Source organism: Balaenoptera physalus (genome assembly GCF_965194825.1).
Source record: "Balaenoptera physalus genome assembly, chromosome: 14".
NCBI lineage: Eukaryota > Metazoa > Chordata > Mammalia > Artiodactyla > Balaenopteridae > Balaenoptera > Balaenoptera physalus.
This window is the reverse complement of record NC_138893.1, coordinates 59,059,067-59,083,357: the sequence shown is the minus strand read 5'-3', so window position 1 is coordinate 59,083,357 and position 24,291 is coordinate 59,059,067. Positions and strand designations below refer to the sequence as shown.

At 38.4% G+C, this 24,291-nt stretch overlaps 1 protein-coding gene across 2 annotated transcripts in view; it reads right to left on the bottom strand.

Annotated features, from left to right (window-relative positions):
• HTR7 (5-hydroxytryptamine receptor 7) overlaps window positions 1-24,291 on the bottom strand; it is a 680,316-nt gene that overhangs the window by 327,909 nt on the left and 328,116 nt on the right. The window lies entirely within an intron of this gene.

The following is a 24,291-nucleotide window of genomic DNA, read 5'->3' as shown; positions in this document are numbered from 1 at the left end:
TGGCCATCATTAAAAAATCTACAACTAACAAATGCTAGAGAGGCTGTGGAGAAAAGGGAAACCTCCTGTACTGTTGATGGGAATGTAAATTAGTGCAGCCATTTTGGAAAACAGTATGGAGGGTTCCCAAAAATCTAAAAATAAGGGTTGCCATCTGATACAGCAATTCTACTCCTGGGCATATATCTGGACAAAACTATAATTCAAAAAGATGCATGCACACTTATGTTCATAGCAGCACTATTCACACTAGCCAAGACATGGAAACAACCTAAATGTCCATCAACAGATGAATGAATAAAGAAGATGTGGTATATTATACATACAATGGAATACTACTCAGCCATATAAAGAATGAAATAATGCCTTTTGCAGCAACATGGATGGACCTAGCAATTACCATACTAAGTGAAGTAAGTCAAAAAGCAAAAGACAGATACCATCTGTTATCACTTATATGTAGAATCTAAATTATGACACAAATGAACTTATATATGAAACAGACACACAGACATAGAGAACAGACTTATGGTTTTCAAGGGAGAGGGGGCAGGGGAGGGATGGATTGGGAGTTTGGGTTTAGCAGATACAAACCATTATTTATGGAATGGATAAACAACAAGGTCCTACTGTGTAGCACAGGGACCTATATTCAATTTCCTGTGACAAACCATAATGGAAAAGAATATGAAAAAGAATGTATATATATGTATAACCGAATCACTTTGCTGTACAGCAGAAATTAACACAACACTGTAAATCAACTATACTTCAGTAAAATAAATTTAAGAAAATATGTGCCCTATTTCCTACCACCCAATTGCAAAGAAAGTTGTGCTGCAGAGAAGGGGAAAAAAACTAATCAAAAACAAAAATAAACAAAAACACTAGAAAAGAAAAAAACCATAAATCTCTTGTTAGAGACAGTTATTTCCTAAAGATTGAAATGAATGTCATCTCAGTTTCCTTATCTCTGTGATTTGGAATCTATGGCCTTTCCCGTTAGAGAGGTTAGCACATTCCAGACATTCCATATCAGCAGATTCACATCTATAAATCATAAAACTTTGTCATAAAGAAAAATCCCTCAAAAAGTGATCCCAGAGTAGAAATGTCCCCAGAGACCTGCCAGAAGTGAAAACAAATCCTCTCTGGAAGAAGGAGTCTTCGTACTCAGCCTCTGAGTATTATTACAAATAGATATTTTCAAGGATAAAAAGTAAATGGAGGAATGGATTACAAATGACCATGAGGAAACCTTCTGGGGTCATAGAAATATTGATCTCCTCATTGTAGTGATGATTTTATGGGTGTGTCTGTGTGTCAAAATTCATCAGTTGTGCACTTTAACCTATGAAGTTTATTGTATGTCAATTATAACTCAATAAAGATTAAAAAGCAACAACAGCAAAAAAACAAAAACAGGTATAGAAGATAAAGGGGTTGCAGCAGAGGACAAGTGATGGAATTATTTGGTCACACTAAGTTACCCATCACTGGAAAGCTGTTTTAAAAAAGTATGAACGAAAATCGTCCAGGCATTTCAGAGACAGTTATTTTCTAAAGATTGAACTGAATGTCATCTCAGGTCCTTTATCTCTGTGATTTGGAATCTATGGCCTTTATCATAGAGGTCGACACATTCCAGACATTCTGTGTCCCAGATAAGAGATTTCACATGAATATTTTTTAAAACACCAGGTACTTTTATGATTCTGCTATACCTCCTGCTTACATAATTCTGCATGACTTTTCCAGTCCTCTTTTAAAGTAATGACAATGGTTTAATTGCCATAGACATCCAAAGTTAATTACTTTGGTAACTTTAGCTGTTTTTTTTTTTTTTTTTAAATACTGCTCTTATAAAATGGGAAAAAATGTGATGCTTGTGAATTCAACGGATCAATAAACTTGAAAGGCCATGTGTATACCAAGTGCAGTGCATTTATTTGTTTTCTCTTTTTAATGAGAAGAATGTTTTACTTCAGAAAGTGTTCCTGTGAAATAGTGCTTCTTTTGAGTTTGTACATCTGGGTAAGACAATAATTATAATTCAGTGTATAAAACATTAAATTCAGTAGCTACAATTTATTAAATGATGTTCATTTTTTCCTGTAGTCAGTATTTTAAAAGTAGTTTTAACATTTGTTTAAATTTGTAGTACTGTAATGTAGTAGTGATGTGTTAACACTGTAAGTTTTAAAAAGAAATCATACTGCACTGTTCTTAAAACACATATATATCCACAGATTATACAATTCATGCCTCTTCACAATGGCAGGAAAATTTTAAATAAATGTACCATGAATTTGAATGCAAAAATACAATCCCATGTCTTATTCTCTCTTTTATCACATTTTGGAACTTATTATTATTTTTTTGAACACTTTCATAAAAAAATTTATTTAACACTTTTATACAAATATCCACAGGTATTTTCTAATCATGAAATAATTTTACACTGCTAGTTAGTATAAAAATGTATCAAATGCAAACAGACCAGTGACTTGACTTGAGATGACATTTTTAACTACTGTAAATTTAAACACCACTACATTCTTGTTTCTTATGTTGTTGAACCACACTTGCACCCACAGCCCCGCTTCTTAGGACATTCATTTTTATAACAAAGGTCTGTAAACACTTTCAAAATATCAGCTTCTCAGCAACCTATAAGCCAGTGCACTAGGTTGCAAGTCACCTAAGCAAGAAACTGAGATTTTAAACACTGTTATGACCTGTTTTAGAGAAATTTTTGTAAACAAAATATCATTTATAAGACTATTTTTGTTTTGAAAAACAAAACATTTGTTTACTGTTTAAAAACTTTAGTTTATTTATTTAAAAATAAACGTCTTTTAAAACTTTCCACTCTGTCTTCCATGCCTCTTAACCTCTTTTCCATATTCTCCATCTTTTTGTCTCTATGTGTTACATGTCCAGTATTTTCTTCTCACCTGTCTTCTCAGTTTACTAATTCTTTCTCAGATTTTGTCTAATATATTGCTACACCTACTTTTTGAGTTTTAATTTTGGTTAATGTAATTTTAATTTATAGAATTTCTGATTGGTTATTTAAAATCAACTAGGTCATTTTTTATTGTTTCTGTTACCCTTTGGTACTGCTTTACATCAAAATTCAAGTTGGTAAATTTCCTCCAGGCAAGAGCAGCTTTGGATCAGTCTATCTTTCTGAATTTTCACTGTTCATTCAATTTTAATCAAGTAATTATTTGTTATTTCATCAGCTTTTTGATGATTTTGATTATACTTTCAAAAAATATTTTCTCCAGCATTTTTTCTTTATAATTGTGTGTGGTATATACATGAATGGCGGTGAAAGGGAGGAGACTAAGCTGAAAATCTGGTCCAGCACTATAGGAAACTGAAGTCTGAAAATTGTTTGAACAATTTTAAAAATATGAAAGACACTCAATTTATATTAGTTGGATTATTTGGGGTATATATCAAATCACCTGTGTGATTTATCTGATCTGTCATGAAACTCTTGAAAATACTAAATATCTAGAATAACCATTTTCAATCCATTTTTTGTCAAACCTGCAATATTTGACCATTTTCAGATTGAGAGTAAAACTGTGCAAAACAAACATCCAAGCAAATTAATTCTCTTTTTAAGGTCTATAAATCCTGTCCCCATAGCGACACAAGTACTTCTCAAGATTTCTTCCTTTACACTTCATATTTTGCCCAGTCATGAATTTTCAAACAATATCTTAGGCATTTATTTTGCAATTAAATCAATTACTTTATTGTTAACCCAACTTTCACTTCTGTCCTTTCAGAGAATTCTTAAAGCATACTGATGAAAAGTAAAATGTTGTTACAGACTAGTTATTTACAAGAAAATAAAATAGACTGCTTCTGAAATGTCGACAATATAATGCACAAATAAGCATGTTTCTAAATTTAATTGTTAGCTTTTATAAAATGATGGCAAATCATAAAAGTAGTAAAAAAAAAAAAAAAAACTGTGATTTTTAATTTATTCTTCTTGTGTCAAACTAAAGACTTGAACTTGAAACTAAATCAATTCCACCTAATAGTCACATTATATAACAAATATTGACAACGACTAGAATTGAATATTTCAAAAATGCTCACATACACATATAAATACAGGGATGGTCGGTTATAGCTAGATCAGTGAGTCCTATCACCTCACATCACAATAAATTTCTTGTTTTCCCTTCTTACTAGTCTTCACTATCCTCTCTCTTTAACCCATGGCTTAAAAAATAACAAAGAGGATAACTCAAATCTTCAAATAATTCTTTCTTATTCCCTTGTAGCTATACATTTTAATTTACCCCAGAGTTCTCAAATGGACCTAAGAAAGCTCAAAGTGATACAAAGTATTATTAAGATTTTATATATACAATCTCACCCCCTATAGAACTCCAAACATACTTTTCACAACTGAGAGACATAGAGCATCCAGAAGAGTCTGAAAAAAGATCTAGAACTCACCAATATACACATTGTCAAAAGCTGGACAGATCTGGATTCAAATCCTAATTAACTGTGAAACTTTGGGCAAGTTACTGAAACCCTATGTATCAGAGTTGGGTCAAGAACGCAGAAATTGCTTAAGGTATTTCAAATAGAAAGAGATGTCATATAGAGATTGGAGAGTTACCAAACCATTGGGATGACCAGTGAAGCAAGGGTCAGGGAAGTCATTGCTAGTGTTCAAAAATTCAGGAAGACTAAGAATCACAGGAAACTGCCACTGCTAATTCACAGGCTGACACAAGGGAGGCACTCATCAAACCTCAGATCTGTCACCTCTGCAGCCAATGGGCTTGAGCCTCTGCATCAGGAGCAAGAGTCGCTTCTTCTATTCTTATAAGCGCCCTTGTTGGCAGAATGTAACATGGTACCTTGATGTTAGGAATTCTGGAGAATACAGTACCAGGCTTTCAGCCTCTGCAACACAGGGGAGAGAAGAGCAGGGAGAAACGTTGCCAAACGGCCAAGAGAAAATCTAGCACATTCCATACATCTGTCTCCAAATGTAAAAATACTGTCAAAATAAATCAAAATAATAGATGGAGCACCTGTTCCAATATTCTTTTCTACATCAAATCTCCTAAAGTGAGAGAAAAGAAACATATATGTAAATATACATATTTATTCAGATATAGCTATAGATGATATAGACATGGATAAAGCCATAATGGGACAGGAACACAAATTGTGAAGAATCCTTGAAAGATAGAAAGCATATGGGATAAAATTGGTAACAGCTGTGACAAACATAGCTCAAACAAATTCAGGGCACTACCACTGTAAAGACTAAAAACAATCTAAATTGGATTAAAGAAAAAAGCAGAAAAATGTTCCAGAAAATCATTAGAGTAAATCAATTAAAAAACTGAATTTAGGAAAATAAGACCAAGTCCTTTCACACTGGCAATGTGTGATAGGCCCAAGTTTTATTCATTTTTATTAGTGGTATAAGGTTGGTTTTTCATTACCACTTTTGAAATAATGTTTGTGTGATTTAATTAATTTTGATATAAATATTGTTGCATTGCTATCGAAGTTCTTTAATTCAGCATCTAGTAATAGATTGCTTAAAAATAACTTTTCTGATTTTCTTTAAAATACACTGTTTTGCCTTTAATGATGATTATACCATTAAACAAAAATATCTTTTACCTGTTATAAAGCTTTAAGAGCTATTTCAGGGGGGAAATTTTAACAATTCAATTGAAAGGGGCAATATATATATATTGTGTTGTGTTCCTTCTAAGTGGGCCTTTCTTTTTAAAATTTGGTAACCAGGCCATAAGCCCATTCTCACCCTTTTTCAAACTCTTTCCTTTTTATTAATGAGGAAACTGAAGACCAGTGTCTGTTTTTAACGTGTGAATAGGCAGTTGACCTCATCTCACCATCAAAATATTTTTCTTAAATATTTGTTGAGTGTTTTCAAAATGCCAGGCTACATTGAGATTTTTAAAAACAAAATCTTGTTTAATCCACCAAATAATAAAGTGGATACTGTTATTATATCACTTTCACAGATAGGAAAACTGAGATTAGGAAACATTAAGTTATGTAATATCACATTGTTAAAAGTGACCAAGTTAGGATTTGACCATTATCAAGCTTTCAAAGCTCATGTGCTTATTCACTGTGCCAGTGTTTCTTAAACTGGGTATCTGCAATGGTCTGAATGTTTGTGTCCCTCCAAAATTCATATGTTGACATTCTAACTCCCAAAGGTGATGGTATTAGTAGGTGCTGCCTTGGGAAGATGATTTAAGTCTTGAAGGTGGAACCCGCGTGAATGGAATTAGTGCCTTACAAAAGAGGCTCCAGAGAGCTTCCTACCCCTTCAGCCATATAAGGATACAATGAGAAGCCTGAAACCTGGACCATACTGGCACCCTGAAATCAGACTCCCAGCTTCCAGAACTGTGAGAAATAAATTAATATTGTTTATAAGCCACCCACTCTGCAATATTTTGTTACAGCGGCCTGAAAGGGCTACAGCAGCATCTATGCTCTTCTGGGGTCAACTGTCTTTTTCTCAAGGGTCTGCAAGTCTAGGCATATTTTTTTTCTCTCATTTTGAGAAAAGCACAACCTGTGAATTAGCTGGATGAGCACCTTCCATCTGACTACTGACAGATGATTACAGGGCCCATATTTGCCTTAGTATTTTCAACTAAGTGCACACCAAGTGAAGGTCCAATGAGGTTGGAACTTGCTGGTGGATGAAGAGCTTCCAACCGTTTGCAGAGAAAATCTGGATGCGCGGAGTCATCTCAAGACAAACGTTGGTAGAGGCATATGCCATTTGTGAAGAAGCTGCATAGTAGGTAAGTCTCATGAAAGTTACCTTCAACCTCTACAAATCTAGAATTCTGATGGATTGCCAGGTCACTCAGTGTTCATGCAGGAAACAGAAGGCCCAATCAAGGGGATAATGGAGGAGACTTCAATGAAGAGACTATTTACAAAGGTGTGGCCAAGGTTAAGGGAAATTCATAAGAGAGGGAGTAGTGCTTCAGGGTAAGTAATGAGAAACCTGGAGGGGTTGGGGAAGGAGCTGTCACCTTTAACAGTGGGATATAACCAGGGTTTGGGGACCTAGCCAAGAAGGTGTCAGAAGAATTAATACCCTGTCCTCACTCTTACCTCTATGTATTACCAATCTCCCGCTGGTATCTCTATGTAAACAGTACCAATCTCCTTCTGGTAGTCTCCAACCCCTGACCTAACCAGAAGTCAAAGGACAAATAGCCCTTGATGCAGTTCATACAGGTCAGCCTCCCTGGGTACAAATCACTGCAAAGTGAAGGTGGGGGGCAAATGAGATATCCAGCCTTGTTATAATATCCAATGACATACTGCTTTGTCCTGATAATATTTAAATTGATGTTTTATTTTCTGGAAAGTATAAATATGTATTAATACTCATAATGTTGAGTGAGAACAAGATTCTAGGGCCACATCTTTCTTTCCCCAGTTGAAAGGATGTAAGATTAAATAAGAAACTTGGTAGAGACATTTTAATAAAGAGTTTGAGATTTTATGTCTCACTTAAGTTAACAAATATTCCCGTTCACTGGCATTACAAGTTTTTGAGTTGAAAATTAAGGTGTTGAATTAAAGTTAGGAAATAGGCAAGCAAATAAAAGTGCATCTTCCTGGTTGTTTGTTTCTTTTTTTAAAGGCTGAAAATTGCTATTGGATGACAAAAGATTTCAAATGACTTCATTTGGTTCGAATGATGAATACAACTTAACGAAAGGAAAAACCCTCATTTCTTTTTCAAAAATTAAGTTGTCCAAACACAATATAAGGAAAGTCATACCTAAAAATAATTCTTGAGTAAAAGACTAGTGGTCTTCATAAACACAAAATTTGTCATGAGCTAAAAAAGTGACATAGTTGATAGGAAATTCAATGCAATCTTAGGCCAAAGGAAGATTAAGGAACTTCAGATCAAGGGAATTAATAATTCCATGGAGGTCTGTATAGATTAAACACCACCTGGAATTACAGGAGACTGAAAAGGAGAATGGTTCTCAAGGATGTTGGAAAATTCTTACAAAGAAGATATGGTTGGATTGAATGATCTCTGAGGTTCTTTGATTAAAAAAAAAAAAAAAAGCATATTGAAACTGATACCTGATGGAAATGGCTAGCATGGGGTGAGGAAGAAATTAAGGAATTTTAGATTTAAAAGAGGAAAGATAGAACACTAACCATGAGTGTATCTGATGGGGCATATCAAGAAAGAAATGGAGAACAGGTGAAAAGGCCACAGAGAGAACAAGAAAGCATACATACCCTAAAGAACAAGGGAAAGTATTGAGAGGAAGATGTATATTGTACTTTTTGGAGGTTATTTTTCTAAAAATGGACTCAAAACAATTATTTATAAAATTCACTTACTTTGTCACTTATCTTTTATACTTTCTGATAGCAGACAAACTCCACAGAGAATGTGACACTTTTCCTACATTTTTTATACCAATATACTTGAAATAGCGTTCGGAAGCAGAAAGCAAGCAGGAATTATTTTGTCAATGTCTCAGAAACGTTGCATGATTGTACATGAAAATTGCCAAAGACTTAACTGTGGCAGTTAGAAAGTATGATTTCTGAAACGCAGAACATTTCAGTTGATCAGTATCTTTATCTCCCAAAATGTGGAACAGCGGTTGAATTATAAAACTTAATAAATGAAACGTTGCTCTTCCTCACCACTTTTTTTGGTGCCACTTTAAATTACAATGAATTCAGAAGTTACTCACCAAGAGTAAATTATTTTTTATACATATGATGGGCAGCAATGATTTAGAATCAAATAACTAACTTTCAAGAAAAATAAAAAGTGTAGAATTTCATTCAAATTAGGCCCTAGGGTAGGAATTTTAAAGCATATTTTAAATAATGTGCTTTAAATTTGGTTCTTTTTGTGTTTTCATCTGTGAGGACAACATGACCTAAGGGGTTGGCATCTCTTCCCTGACCCTTAAAATGAAAGAATCTCAACCTTTAAACACTAAAGGATAAGCAAGACAGGTCTTTGGGCTTCTGTGACAAGATTCTTTATCTATCCTTAAAATCGTATAAAGAAATGAGTAGGACAAAGAAAATTGAGAACGACACAAAGTCCCACACCTTCTCAGCAACCAAAAGTCAGCTGAAAATAGTACCTATTTCCTCTCATTTTGTCAGAATCTAGTTATCCCACAAAAAAGAAAAAAAAAAAAAAACCCTCGTAGTGGGACTTCCCTGGTGGTGCAGTGGTTAAGAATCCACCTGTCAATGCAGGGGACACGGGTTCAATCTCTGGTCCGGGAAGATTCCCACATGCCACGAAGCAACTAAGCCCGTGAGCCACAACTACTGAGCCTGCACTCTAAAGCCCACAAGCCACAACTACTGAGCCTGCATGCCACAACTACTGAAGCCTGCGTGCCTAGAGCCCATGCTCTGCAACAAGAGAAGCCACCACAATGAGAAGCCCACACACTGCAACAAAGAATAGGCACTGCTCGCCACAACTAGAGAAAGCCTGCGCACAGCAACGAAGACCCAACTCAGCCAAAAATAAAAAAATAATACAAATAAAATATATATATATATATAATTTCTTTACAAAACAAACAAACAAGACCCTCCTAGAGTTAGAGACCATAACTGAGGTCAGTGAAGTCAAGTAACTTGAAGTAAATACACGAATAAGTAAGGATTTCCATAGACAGAACTGTCTGCAAAGATGAATCAGACATGACCTCTCCCATGGGTTGGGGGAGAGGTGGCTCTAGGGCAGAAAAAACATGAACTCTCATACAAAGATTATAGCAGAGGTATACACATAGTATATGAAACGTGAAATGAGAGTTCATTAAGGAAAATCAAAAAAATTAGTGCTGATTCTGAGCCTTGAATGATGAGCAGAATTACATCTGATGGAAACAGTGGAAAGAGGTGGAAGAGATTGCAAACATAAAGGCACAAGAGCTTGAAATGCCTGGTAGACCAGCCATTTGCTCGGCACCGCTGGAAGCCTCCTGGTATCCCCTTGCCATGTCCCATCATCTGATATCCCTACATGGATATTCCAGTAACATTGACTGAGTTTGAATACGTTTATTTCCAAAGAGGATGCCAGAAAGTTCTTTAGGTCAGCTGACTCAGCAGGAACCTGCGTCTTTACTGAATGTTTAAGGTCATGGGAAAGTAGAAGGATACTAAGATCTGAGTTGCCACAGATGCTATTTATATGTGTCTTAGGGATCAAGGCACAGAAGGAAGGCCACAACCCTGCTGGGGATGCAGCATGAGCAAATAATAAGCCAAAATGATTCTAAGTGGGAGAACTCTAAGTGGCAGAATAAAGAGCTTCATTGAAACAACGAATAAAAAAGACAGATATTTCATCTGCATACTTCCATCCAAACTTCTCAAGCTCTAGCCAACTGCACCTGAATGCACTCATTTAATCAAACAGGATACGTGAAGCCTTAGCAATCAATCAAAGGAGTTGGCTATGACAAGTCTCCGGCCTGCAAGGCCAGATCTCAAACTGAAATGTTTTATTCCTTCAAACTCATTGAGCTCCCAAGACCGCTGCCTATTGGAGATGGTTTAGAGGTATGACTTTTTACAGCTACCTTAGTTCTAACCCAAAGGCTAATACGGATGAGGTTATAATTCATTTCCTAGTAGAATCTTCAAATACAGTGTCTCAAATCATTTAAGGAGACAAAGCTACTGATCCAGCACCATGAGATCATGGAATTCAAGACGGTTTTCCCACAGAATTGTATTTATTGTAATTATTGTATTTATTGTAATTATTATATAGAGGAAGTCACCTATATCACTAGGACCCTTCTGTAGATTTCACCAGGCTATTGGGACATAGCTGCCTATGCAGGTGAGTGACCTGCAACGATGATTAATCACTGAGTGCATACAACATTCCAGGCACTGTGCTAAGTACTTCCCATGCATCATATCATTTGATCCTTCCAACACCCTTATGAGGTCTTGATTATACTCTGTAGGTGAGAAAACTGAAACTTAGGTCAAGAACCTGTGATATCCCACAGTTGCTAAGCTGGAGCTTACATTCTAATAGGGGAAGACAGACAACTATTATACAAGTCAATGTGAAATACGTGAGATAGCAGTAGATGCTAAGGAGTTAAAAAGAGGGATGGGGACAGAGGCATTTCTGGTTTTTATAGGCCTGTCACTATTAAAACATGAGGAAGTAAAGGGACAAGCCTTGTAGATATCTAGGGAAATGTTACCGTAGGGAAAAGGAAACACAAATGCAAAGACTCTGAGTGGGGGAAATGACTGATGTGTTGAGATAGAGCAAAGAAGCCAATGCAGCGAGAGCAGAGTCAGTAAGAAAGAGGCTAGGGAGGGGAGCTTAGAGCTGAAACAGGGCCCAGATAATGCAGGACCTTGTAAATCACAAAAACCAATTTATATTCTACTCTGAATAACTAGGGAAGCCGTTGGAGGTTTCTGAGCAAAGAAATATTATAGTATAATCTGGCTTTGGTTGTTATGTTAGGGATAAATTTCAGTGAAGAAACACAGTAGTTAGGAGGCAATTGTAGTCTATGAAATGATGGTGGCACAGACTAAGGTGGTTGCAGCAGAACTGGTGCCAGTTTGTCACATTCTGGATATATTATGAAGGCAGAGGTGAAAAGATTAAATGGTTGTCAAGTGGGATGAGACACAGGTGGCAAAGCTGCCTGAGATTTTTGACTGAACAACTGGGAAGGCGAAATTTCCATTTCCTGGCATGGGGAAGCTTGTGGGAGAATTGGAAATAGAAGTTTGATTTTGGACATGAACCTCTCTAAGTGGAGAAAATTCAATTAGGCAAATGAATATAGGATTTTGGAATTTAGGTAAATGTATGGATTGGAGATACATACATTTTGGGATCACCTGTGTAAAGATAATGTATAAGGTCATGTAGCAGGATGAGATCACATATGAGAGTGAGTACAGGTTAAGAAAACAGATCTGATGGGCTTCCTTGGTGGCCAATGCAGGCGACACGGGTTCGATCCCTGGTCCGGGAAGATCCCGCATGCCGCGGAGCAGCTAAGCCCGTGCGTCACAACTACTGAGCCTGTGCTCTAGAGCCCACGAGCCACAACTACTGAGCCTGCATGCCTAGAGCCCATGCTCCGCAACAAGAGAAGCCACCGCAATGAGAAGCCCACGCACCACAATGAAGAGTAGCCCCCGCTTGCCGCAACTAGAGAAAGCCCACGCGCAGCAACAAAGACCCAGTGCAGCCAAAAATAAAATAAATTAATTAATTAAAAAAAAAAATCTGAGAACTGAGTCCTAAAATTGCATTAAGATGTTCATCACTATGCCCATCTCTTCTGATGTATACCTCCCCACTCCCCGAAATGTACTTGTAACTCCTCCACTTCACTGGAAAAACTATATAGAATAGTTCCCAACTATACTTTGCCTGTGAGAACTCACATCTAACATTTTAAATGCCGAGATAGTCTTAAAGCACACACACATTATATCTTTCAGCTGAGAACTGACATGTTTGGCATGATTTCCCTTAGTTCATATTTCAGCAAGGTCAAGGAGATGAAGAATCAGTGGTGGAAACCAAACAGGAGCAGTCCGTGAGTTCAGAGAACTAAGAGAGTGTGTGCCAGAAGCCAAGAGTAAAGTTATTTTAAAAAGAGGAAATGAACCACTGTATCAGATGCTGCTGATACACTAAGAAAGAGGATTAAGAAAATCTGATTGGGATGTGTCCAGAGAGAATGAGAAGAACAAAAGAGTCACCAAATTATACTTCCACTAGCAGTCTTAAATGACGTCTTACCACTCATGGCAAAGAAGAAACCCTCACTTGAACCCATCCCTGGTTATGGTTCCACTGAAAAATGTCTACACGTCCCTGAATTCTGACTTATCTGCACCCCCTCCACCTAGAGCACAAGCTTCAACTTTAAATAATGTCCTGCTTTCCTCCTATTCTTTGGCCATTAATTACTTGCACCCAATTACTCCCTAGCAGTAATCAAATCCCTCTAAGTCATTTGTCTTACGAGAGTTGGCCCTTTTGTGTATGCCAATTAATTTTATGTCTAACAGTAGGAAACTGCTTCATTCTGAGATGGTCTAGATTACAATGTTACCCACTGAACCGCTCAGTCTTGTCTGGTTAGACACAGTTATATCAACCAAATCACATTCATTTGTTGAAAATGAGGGCATATTTCTTTCCAGATTTTCATGGCAAGTTACAATTCTTGATGAACGTATTTCTGGCAAGGCAAAATCCAAAAGCCTAACTGGATGCCTAATAGCATTTTGGTCTGAGAGTTAATTCTTTTACTAGCAGTGAAATCCTTCCATAAAGTCAAGTGGAATACACTGATTCTTTTTTAAAATAGTTTTATCTTTTATCCCTCAAAATTTCATGCCTGTCGGGAATAGCAGAGAATTAATAATTAAGACTACATCTCAATTATTAAGCACTGACTTTGTTTTGTAAAAGAGAAAACTGAGGCTCAAATTGTGTAGAGAGAGTTGACAATGATAGGTAAGAATGTAGTTCTGGAGGCAAACTGTCTAAGTTAGAACTCTGCCTCCACAATTTCTAACTGTGTGACTTGGATTAATTTACTTCTCATCCATTAAATGGGTACACAGAACTTAGCTCACATAGTTGTTGTGAAAATAAATGAACTACCAAATGCAAAGATCCTCATTTGGGGATTAAAACATAGTAAGTACTCAATAAATGTCATCTATCCTTAAGTAGCCTACCTAAGAGCACAATCTGTTCACCAAACTTTTCCATTGCTGCTCCTTCTTCTGGGCCAGGATATCTTTTAAACTTGACACTGTGACAGAATTTGTGCCATACCAGCCGTATCATGTCAGAGGGTGAAAACGGAAATGAGAATGTGGGGCAGTTTGTGCTCGAGCCTACGATGATTTCATTTCAACCAGAGGAACGCTCCTTTCACCCCAGGTCATTCGCTCCTCCAGCAGCCCTGGTCGGACCTCCGCAAGGCAGATGTCCCAATGAGTTGGGTGTCTCTGACAAGGAGCACAGCTGCTGGGAAGGAAGGGGCTGAGCCTGTCACCGCTGATTACAGTGTACCTCCTGGGCATAGGAGACGTTGTGAACACATCAGCAGTGAGACAAAGTGAAGGGCAGGGTGAAGGGTGAGAGCTAAAAGACTCAGATAACTTTCCTAAGGGGGGCCAGTGGCCTCACCCTCTGACCACTTTGCAAGCAAACCTTCCTTTGGGAATTCTTCCCTGCAGAGATCCTCAGGCCTGCTTTTGCAGAGCTTTGTACTGTCCTTAACTATTTTTAATTCACACAAAGCACATCCTTTGGGGTGGTATGCCAACCAGACTTGCAAGACTTTACTGTAAATTTTTGCTTTAGCCTAGTTTTATTTATTTTTAGCTAATTCCTCCCCCACTTTTTATATGGAAAGGAAGAAGAACCAGAACAAGGGAAATGGTTTACAGGTGAGTTCTTGACATAAATATAGAAGACAAAATGCCTTTAATTCTCCAGTTATCACTGCAGGGTAATTCCTATTTGGGAACACAGACGTTCCAGACTTAACTTTGACGAATCCTACACTGAGCAGGAAAAAGCAGAGCCATATTCCTAAAACGTTTTTCCTTGGAAATGGTGGAATGATGCCCTAATACAGACACACCACTGAGGAGTCCTACAGTATCAAAGCTATTTTGACTCTTTTCCCCACGTGTAATAGACTTTAAATTTTTAGAACAGTTTTAGATTTACTGAAAATTTAGGAAGATAATGCAGAGATTTCCTATACATCACACACCCAGTTTCCCTTATTAGTGACCATCTTACATTAATATGATTATATTTATAATGATAATGACTTCTGCGTATTAACCTTGTAACCTGTGACCTTGAATTCTCACTTATTATTTCCAAGAGATTTTTGTTGATTCTTTGGGGTTTTTACATAGCCAATCATGTCATCTGCAATCAGAGTTTTATTTCTCCCTTCCTGACAGGTGTATCTTTTATTTCCTTCTGTTGTCTTATTGTGCTAGCTAGAATTTGCAACATGATATGAAATAAGAGTGATAAAAGACATCATTCCTTGTTTTCAATTTCTCACCATCAAGTATTATGTCAGCTGTAGGTTTTTTTGTAGATTATTCTCACTTCTTAAATTCCGTGTTTTCCATATTTATTTGACCATGAGGCCCAATTGAAGGACACTTATTAATGTTTCACTGAACAATAGTGTTCCATGGAACACAGGAAAAACTTATCATGGTAATAATTATTCAGGAGTAACAGATCAAATTTGCCCTCAGGAGCAAATAAGATCGATTCTAGAGAGAGATGAGAGAAAACTTTGGAATGGTTCCTCTACCTGGTTGCCAAAACAATTTGAGCTGGTACATGGAAATCTGCGGTTTTATACTCATGGTTTCTAAACTTTATGTTCATCTGAGTCATTCATTAATTCCTTCATAAAATATTTGTTTTGCGTTCTCAGATTAGTGGGGATTACAAGAGTACAAAGATGAATCAGGCATAATTCTTGCATTGGAGGAATGCAGTCTAGTGGAAAAATATAAAAATTAATTCCCAAGCACCCACTCACTTATATGGAAAAGAAAGCACCCCAAAATTTCCCCTCAAGGAAGACTCTGCAGGATAACTTTATGAGTCTAACTACAAACAACTTTTATCAGGGTTTTGATTATGAAATTTTTATCATACAAATTTATTTTAAAATAAAGCTCCTGTTATTTACCACCTACTTAAGAAATAAAATGTGACCAATACTCTTGAAGCCCATGTGCACACTCCCACAATTTTATTCAAATTTCTCTCCCTCACTACAGGTAACTATTATTTTGAACTGGGTATTTATCTTTTATGTGAATGTCTTTCTACTGTGTTAGGTGAGTTTGTATTCCTAAACAATATATACTCTTTGGCATACCTTTAGATTTTATACGTATGATGTCATAATGGGTAGAGCCTTCTGCAACTTGCTTCCTTCACTGTATATTTGTGAGCCATATCCATATTAACAGCTCTAATTCATTTTCACTGGTGAATAGTGTTACATTGTATTAATACAATGTTACATTGTATTAATGTACATTAATTAATTAATGTTACATTGTGTTTAATTATTAAGCACAATAAATGTATCTATTCTATCCTTGATGACATTTAAGTTGATTCCAAGTCATTGATATTTCAAAAAATACTACCATGAACATTATAACCCATGTGTCCTGGGCTTATGTTCCAGAGTTACATTCAGGTAAATGCCTAGAATCAGAACTGCTGCCTGGGAGGGAACATGCAAATTCATCTTTACTAGTTTTTGTTAAATTGCTATCCAGAGTGATTTTTTCATTTCATTTTTCATTTCTATCCATACTAAATGAATTCCCATTTCTTTGTGTTTTGCCCACCCTTATTATTGGCCAGTCCATAAGCTATGAAGTGATAGCTGCTGTGTTCCTAATTATTAGAGAAGTTGAGTGTGTAAGCTATGTAGTTTTCTTCTGTGAACTTCCAGTTCATAATCTTCACCAATTTCTCTTCAGATGTTATTTATCCAAATATTCTAGATAATATCTAATCCTTTGATAAATAGGCTCCAATGATTTTTCCCAGTTGGTACTTCCTTTTTGCTCTGATAGTTTGCATGTCATGACACATATAAGCTTTTAATTTTATGTAATCAGACGTACAGATTTCATTTTCCTTTGTTTACTCTTTTGTCGTTTAAGAAATACTTTCCTGAACTTAGGTCAAAGATATAATCCTATATTTTATTTTTTTTTTTTTTTTTTTTTTTTTTTTTTTTTTTTTTTTTGTTTTGTTTTTTTTTTTTTTTTTTTTTTTAACATCTTTATTGAAGTATAATTGCCTTACAATGGTGTGTTAGCTTCTGCTTTATAACAAAGTGAATCAGTTATACATATACAATATGTTCCCATTTCTCTTCCCTCTTGCATCTCCCTCCCTCCCACCCTCCCCATCCCATCCCTCTAGATGGTCACAAAGCACCGAGCTGATCTCCCTGTGCTATGCGGCTGCTTCCCACTAGTTATCTATTTTACATTTGGTAGTGTATATATGTCCATGACACTCTCTTACCCTGTCACATCTCACCCCACCCCCTCCCCATATCCTCAAGTCCATTCTCTAGTAGGTCTGTGTCTTTATTCCCGTCATGCCACTAGGTTCTTCATGGCCTTTTTTTTTTTTTTTTTTTTTTTTCCCCTTAGATTCCGTATATATGTGTTAGCATACTGTATTTGTTTTTCTCTTTCTGGCTTACTTCACTCTGTATGACAGACTCTAACTCCATCCACCTCATTACAAATACCTCCATTTCATTTCTTTTTATGGCTGAGTAATATTCCATTGTATATATGTGCCACATCTTCTTTATCCATTCATCTGTCGATGGACATTTAGATTGCTTCCATGTCCTGGCTATTGTAAATAGAGCTGCAATGAACATTTTGGTACATGACTCTTTTTGACCTATGGTTTTCTCAGGGTATATGCCCAGTAGTGGGATTGCTGGGTCGTATGGTAGTTCTATTTGTAGTTTTTTAAGGAACCTCCATACTGTTCTCCATAGTGGCTGTATCAATTTACATTCCCACCAACAGTGCAAGAGTGTTCCCTTTCCTCCACACCCTCTCCAGCATTTATTGTTTCTAGATTTTTTGATGATGGCCATTCTGACCGGAGTGAGATGATATCTCATTGTAGTTTTGATTTGCATTTCTCTAATGATTAATGATGTTGAGCATTCTTTCATGTGTCTGTAGGCCATCTGTATATCTTCTTTGGAGAAATGTCTATTTAGGTCTTCGGCCCATTTTTGGATTGGGTTGTTCGTTTTTTTGTTATTGAGCTGCATGAGCTGCTTGTAAATCTTGGAGATTAATCCTTTGTCAGTTGCTTCATTTGCAAATATTTTCTCCCATTCTGATGGTTGTCTTTTGGTCTTGTTTATGGTTTCCTTTGCTGTGCAAAAGCTTTTAAGTTTCATTAGGTCCCATTTGTTTATTTGTGTTCTTATTTCCATTTCTCTGGGAGCTGGGTCAAAAAGAATCTTGCTGTGATGTATGTCATAGAGTGTTCTGCCTATGTTTTCCTCTAAGAGTTTGATAGTGTCTGCCCTTACACTTAGGTCTTTAATCCATTTTGAGTTTATTTTTGTGCATGGTGTCAGGGAGTGTTCTATTTTCATACTTTTACATGTACCTGTCCAATTTTCCCAGCACCACTTATTGAAGAGGCTGTCTTTTCTCCACTGTATATGCTTGCCTCCTTTATCAAAAATAAGGTGCCCATATGTGTGTGGGTTTATCTCTGGGCTTTCTATCCTGTTCCATTGATCTATATTTCTGTTTTTGTGCCAGTACCAAACTGTCTTGATTACTGAAGCTTTGTAATATAGTCTGAAGTCAGGGAGCCTGATTCCCCCAGCTCCATTTTTCGTTCTCAAGATTGCTTTGGCTATTCGGGGTCTTTTGTGTTTCCATACAAATTGTGAAATTTTTTGTTCTAGTTCTGTGAAAAATGCCAGTGGTAGTTTGATAGGGATTGCATTGAATCTGTAGATTGCTTTGGGTAGTAGAGTCATTTTCACAATGTTGATTCTTCCAATCCAGGAACATGGTATATCTCTCCATCTATTTGTATCATCTTTAATTTCTTTCATCAGTGTCTTATAATTTTCTGCATACAGGTCTTTTGTCTCCTTAGGTAGGTTTATTCCTAGATATTTTATTCTTTTTGTTGCAATGGTAAATGGGAGTGTTTTCTTAATTTCACTTTCAGATTTTTCGTCATTAGTGTATAGAAATGCAAGAGATTTCTGTGCATTAATTTTGTATCCTGCTACTTTACCAAATTCATTGATTAGCTCTAGGAGTTTTCTGGTAGCATCTTTAGGATTCTCTATGTATAGTATCATGTCATCTGCAAATAGTGACAGCTTTACTTCTTCTTTTCCGATTTGGATTCCTTTTATTTCTTTGTCTTCTCTGATTGCTGTGGCTAACACTTCCAAAACTATGTTGAATAATAGTGGTGAGAGTGGGCAACCTTGTCTTGTTCCTGATCTTAGTGGAAATGGTTTCAGTTTTTCACCATTGAGGACAATGTTGGCTGTGGGTTTGTCATATATGGCCTTTATTATGTTGAGGAAAGTTCCCTCTATGCCTACTTTCTGCAGGGCTTTTATCATAAATGGGTGTTGAATTTTGTCGAAAGCTTTCTCTGCATCTATTGAGATGATCATATGGTTTTTCTCCTTCAGTTTGTTAATATGATGTATCACATTGATTGATTTGCGTATATTGAAGAATCCTTGCATTCCTGGGATAAACCCCACTTGATCATGGTGTATGATCCTTTTAATGTGCTGTTGGATTCTGTTTGCTAGTATTTTGTTGAGGATTTTTGCATCTATATTCATCAGTGATATTGGCCTGTAGTTTTCTTTCTTTGTGACATCTTTGTCTGGTTTTGGTATCAGGGTGATGGTGGCCTCGTAGAATGAGTTTGGGAGTGTTCCTCCCTCTGCAATATTTTGGAAGAGTTTGAGAAGGATAGGTGTTAGCTCTTCTCTAAATGTTTGATAGAATTCACCTGTGAAGCCATCTGGTCCTGGGCTTTTGTTTGTTGGAAGGTTTTTAATCACAGTTTCAATTTCAGTGCTTGTGATTGGTCTGTTCATATTTTCTATTTCTTCCTGGTTCAGTCTCGGCAGTTTGTGCCTTTCTAAGAATCTGTCCGTTTCTTCCAGGTTGTCCATTTTATTGGCATAGAGTTGCTTGTAGTAATCTCTCATGATCTTTTGTATTTCTGCAGTGTCAGTGGTTACTTCTCCTTTTTCATTTCTAATTCTATTGATCTGAGTCTTCTCCCTTTTTCTCTTGATGAGTCTGGCTAATGGTTTATCAATTTTGTTTATCTTCTCAAAGAACCAGCTTTTAGTTTCATTGATTTTTGCTATTGTTTCCTTCATTTCTTTTTCATTTATTTCTGACCTGATCTTTATAATTTCTTTCCTTCTGCTGGCTTTGGGGTTTTTTTGTTCTTCTTTCTCTAATTGCTTTAGGTGCAAGGTTAGGTTGTTTATTCGAGATGTTTCCTGTTTCTTGAGGTAGGCTTGTATTGCTATAAACTTCCCTCTTAGCACTGCTTTTGCTGCGTCCCATAGGTTTTGGGTCGTCGTATCTCCATTGTCATTTGTTTCTAGGTATTTTTTGATTTCCCCTTTGATTTCTTCAGTGATCACTTCGTTATTAAGTAATGTATTGTGTAGCCTCCATGTGTTTGTATTTTTTACAGGTCTTTTCCTGTAATTGATATCTAGTCTCATAGCGTTGTGGTCGGAAAAGATACTTGATACGATTTCAATTTTCTTAAATTTACCAAGGCTTGATTTGTGACCCAAGATATGATCTATCCTGGAGAATGTTCCATGAGCACTTGAGAAAAATGTGTATTCTGTTGTTTTTGGATGGAATGTCCTATAAATATCAATTAAGTCAATCTTGTTTAATGTATCATTTAAAGCTTGTGTTTCCTTATTTATTTTCATTTTGGATGATCTGTCCATTGGTGAGAGTGGGGTGTTAAAGTCCCCTACTATGATTGTGTTGCTGTCGATTTCCCCTTTTATGGCTGTTAGTATTTGCCTTATGTATTGAGGTGCTCCTATGTTGGGTGCATAAATATTTACAATTGTTATACCTTCCTCTTGGATCGATCCCTTGATCATTATATAGTGTCCTTCTTTGTCTCTTGTAATAGTCTTTATTTTAAAGTCTATTTTGTCTGATATGAGAATTGCTACTCCAGCTTTCTTTTGATTTCCATTTGCATGGAATATCTTTTTCCATCCCCTCACTTTCAGTCTATATGTGTCTCTAGGTCTGAAGTGGGTCTCTTGTAGACAGCATATATATGGGTCTTGTTTTTGTATCCATTCAGCCAGCCTGTGTCTTTTGGTGGGAGCATTTAATCCATTTACATTCAAGGTAATTATCGATATGTATGTTCCTATTCCCATTTTCTTAAATGTTTTGGGTTTGTTATTGTAGGTGTTTTCCTTCTCTTGTGTTTCTTGCCTAGAGAAGTTCCTTTAGCATTTGTTGTAAAGCTGGTTTGGTGGTGCTGAACTCTCTCAGCTTTTGCTTGTCTGTAAAGGTTTTAATTTCTCCATCGAATCTGAATGAGATCCTTGCTGGGTAGTGTAATCTTGGTTGCAGGTTTTTCTCCTTCATCACTTTAAGTATATCCTGCCACTCCCTTCTGGCTTGCAGAGTTTCTGCTGAAAGATCAGATGTTAACCTTATGGGGATTCCCTTGTGTGTTATTTGTTTTTTTTCCCTTGCTGCCTTTAATATGTTTTCCTTATATTTAATTTTTGACAGTTTGATTAATATGTGTCTTGGTGTGTTTCTCCTTGGGTTTATCCTGTATGGGACTCTCTGTGCTTCCAGGACTTGATTAACTATTTCCTTTCCCATATTAGGGAAGTTTTCAACTATAATCTCTTCAAATATCTTCTCAGTCCCTTTCTTTTTCTCTTCTTCTTCTGGGACCCCTATAATTCGAATGTTGGCACGTTTAATGTTGTCCCAGAGGTCTCTGAGACTGTCCTCAGTTCTTTTCATTCTTTTTTCTTTATCCTGCTCTGCAGTAGTTATTTCCACCATTTTATCTTCCAGGTCACTTATCCTTTCTTCTGCCTCAGTTATTCTGCTATTGATCCCATCTAGAGTATTTTTAATTTCATTTATTGTGGTTTTCATCATTGCTTGGTTCCTCTTTAGTTCTTCTACGTCCTTGTTAAATGTTTCTTGCATTTTGTCTATTCTGTTTCCAAGATTTTGGATCATCCTTACTATCATTATTCTGAATTCTTTTTCAGGTAGACTACCTATTTCCTCTTCATTTGTTAGGTCTGGTGTGTTTTGACCCTGCTCCTTCATCTGCTGTGTGTTTTTCTGTCGTCTCATTTTGCTTATCTTACTGTGTTTGGGGTCTCCTTTTCACAGGCTGCAGGTTCGTAGTTCCTGTTGTTTTTGGTATCTGTCCCCAGTGGCTAAGGTTGGTTCAGTGGGTTGTGTAGGCTTCCTGGTGGAGGGAACTAGTGCCTGAGCTCTGGTGGATGAGGTTGGCTTTTGTCTTTCTGGTGGGCACGTCCACGTCTGGTGGTGTATTTTGGGGTGTCTGTGGCCTTATTATGATTTTAGGCAGCCTCTCTGCTAATGGATGGGGCTGTGTTCCTGTCTTGCTAGTTGTTTGGCATATGGTGTCCAGCACTGTAGCTTGTTGGTCGTTGAGTGAAGCTGGGTCTTGATGTTGAGATAGAGATCTCTGAGAGATTTTTGCCGTTTGGTATTACGTGAAGCTGGGAGGTCTCTTGTGGACCAGTGTCCTGAAGTTGGCTCTCCCACCTCAGAGGCACGGCCCTGATGCCTGGCTGGAGCACCAAGAGCCTTTCGTCCACACGGCTCAGAGTAAAAGGGAGAAAAAATAGAAAGAAAGACAGAAAGAAAGAAAGAGGCTATAATATAGTGAAGTAAAATAAAGCTATTGTAAAGCAAAGCTATACAGACAAAATCGCACCCAGAAGCATATACATATACACTCACAAATAAAGGAAAAGGGGAAAAATTAATATATCCTGCTCCCAAAGTCCACCTCCTGAATTTGGGATGATTCGTTGTCTATTCAGGTATTCACCAGCTGCAGGCCCATCAAGTTGTTTGTGGAGTTTTAATCCGCTGCTTCTAAGGTTGCTGGGAGAGATTTCCCCTTATCTTCCCTGTTCGCACAGTTCCTGGGGTTCAGCTTTGGATTTGGACCCGCCTCTGCGTGTAGGTCGCCTGAGGGCGTCTATTCCCCGCACAGACAGGACGGGGTTAAAGGAGCAGCTGCTTCGGGGGCTCTGGCTCACTCAGGCCGCGGGGAGGGAGGTGTACAGAGGAGGCGGGGTGAGCCTGCGGCGGCCGAGGCCGGCGTGACGTTGCAGCAGCCTGAGGCGGGCAGTGCGTTCTCCCGGGGAACTTGTCCCCGGATCACGGGACCCTGGCAGTGGCGGGCTGCACAGGCTCCCGGGAGGGGCGATGTGGAGAGTGACTTGTGCTCACACACAGGCTTTTTGGAGGCGGCAGCAGCAGCCCCAGCGTCTCACGCCCGTCTCTGGGGTCCGTGCTGATCGCCGCGGCTCACGCCTTTCTCTGGAGTTCGTTTAGGCGGCACTCTGAATCCCCTCTCCTTGCGCGCCGCGAAACAAAGAGGCAAGAAAAAGTCTCTTGCCTCTTCGGCAGCTGCAGACTTTTTCCCGGACTCCCTACCAGCCAGCTGTGGTGCGCTAACCCCTTCAGGCTGTGTTCACGCCGCCAGCCCCAGTCCTCTCCCTGCGATCCAACCGAAACCGAAACCCGAGCCTCAGCTCCCAGCCCCGCCCGCCCCGGCGGGGGAGCAGACAAGCCTCTCGGGCTGGTGAGTGCTGCTCCGCGCCGAGCCTCTGTGCGGGAGTCTCTCCGTTTTTTTCCTCTGTGCCCCTGTTGCTGTGGGGTCTGCGGTGATCGCCGCGGCTCGCGCCCTTCTCTGGAGTTCGTTTAGGCGGCGCTCTGAATCCCCTCTCCTTGCGCGCCGCGAAACAAAGAGGCAAGAAAAAGTCTCTTGCCTCTTCGGCAGCTGCAGACTTTTTCCCGGTCTCCCTCCCAGCCCGCTGTTGTGCGCTAATCCCTTCAGGCTGTGTTCACGCTGCCAGCCTCAGTCCTCTCCCTGCGATCCGACCGAAGCCGAGCCTCAGCTCCCAGCCCCGCCCGCCCCGGCGGGGGAGCAGACAAGCCTCTCGGGCTGGAGAGTGCTGCTCGGCGCCGAGCCTCTGTGCGGGAATCTCTCCGTTTTTCCCTCTGCGCCCCTGTTGCTGTGGGATCCGCGCTGGTAGCTGCGGCTCGCGCCCGTCTCTGAAGTTCGTTTAGGCAGCGCTCTGAATCCCCTCTCCTCGCGCACCAGGAAACAAAGGGGGAAGAAAAAGTCTCTTGCCTCTTCGGCAGCTGCAGACTTTTTCCCGGACTCCCTCTTGGCTAGCTGTGGTGCACTAACGCCTTCAGGCTGTGTTCACGCCGCCAACCCCAGTCCTCTCCCTGCGATCCGACCGAAGCCCGAGCCTCAGCTCCCAGCCC